The 1,033-nt window shown below is 43.8% G+C and overlaps 1 non-coding gene across 1 annotated transcript; it reads left to right on the forward strand.

Moving 5' to 3' along the window:
- Positions 1 to 360: 360 nt before the first annotated feature.
- Positions 361 to 467, forward strand: LOC136509713 (small nucleolar RNA R71). The gene has a single exon (XR_010772461.1). It is a non-coding gene; the product is annotated as a small nucleolar RNA R71 (small nucleolar RNA).
- Positions 468 to 1,033: the final 566 nt, after the last annotated feature.

Genomic DNA, 1,033 nt, shown 5'->3' on the forward strand with positions numbered 1-1,033 from the left:
TGGGTCTCAGGGCAGAAATTGCCAGAATGTCCGGTCTCTCCACAAACTTCACAAGTCATGTGGGTGTCCATGGCTTGTATAGTTTCTTAGGCACTCATTATCTCGCAATTTTCTAGTCTTTTTGCGAGCAGATCAACCTTGACTACAAGCATGTCAGTCTCTTTAAGAGAATGCATACCTAGTTTGTGGGGCTATAGTCGTTCATCGCTCCATCCTTGGTTAGAAACCATCTTCTCGATCAATGCCTTGGCATCTAAGACATTAAGCGAAAAGAATGCTCCTCCAGCGACAGCATCTAAATGGCTCCTATCCAATGGAACTAAGCCATGGTAGAAGTTCTGGATCAAAAGCCAGTCTTCCATACCATGGTGTGGGCATGTGGTGACATACTCTTGCATTCGTTCCCAGGCTTTGGGAATCAACTCATCGGCTTATTGTTGAAAGCTAGAGATTTTGTTGCGAAGAGCATTGGTCTTACCCATTGGGAAGAGCTTAACAAGGAAAGCGTTGGAACACTTTACCCATGTATATATAGCATTGTAGTTTTAGTAGAACCATTATTTCGCTTTTCCCAATAAGGAGAAGGGGAAAAGACGAAGACGTATGGCCTCTTGGGTCACTCCCTTAATGGTAAAGGTGCTACAGATCTCCAAAAAGTGTTGGAGATGTGCATTGGCATCTTCGTGGGCTTTACCATAGAAAGGACTAGCTTGCACCATCATGATCAATGCAGGCTTAAGCTCAAAGTGAGTGCCCACATTGATGACGTTAGGACAAGTGGCTACATTAGCAGCTGAGGGGGCAGAAAACTCATGGATAGTCTTATTGGCATGATCGTGCTAGGAAGAAAAGAAGGTAACTAAAAAGAAAATGAAAAAGGAAAAGAAGAGTTGCTAAGATAGATAACTAGATAGCAGAACCTAGCGACAGATTAATGACACACACCAGTTGCCTTCCCCAGCAACGGCACCAAAAATCCTTGTTGACGGTTCGTATGTGTGTATATAGGAAAGGGGATTCCACAAGCGCATAG

The sequence above is a fragment of the Miscanthus floridulus genome, chromosome 15, assembly GCF_019320115.1.
Source record: "Miscanthus floridulus cultivar M001 chromosome 15, ASM1932011v1, whole genome shotgun sequence".
Classification (NCBI taxonomy): Eukaryota; Viridiplantae; Streptophyta; class Magnoliopsida; order Poales; family Poaceae; genus Miscanthus; species Miscanthus floridulus.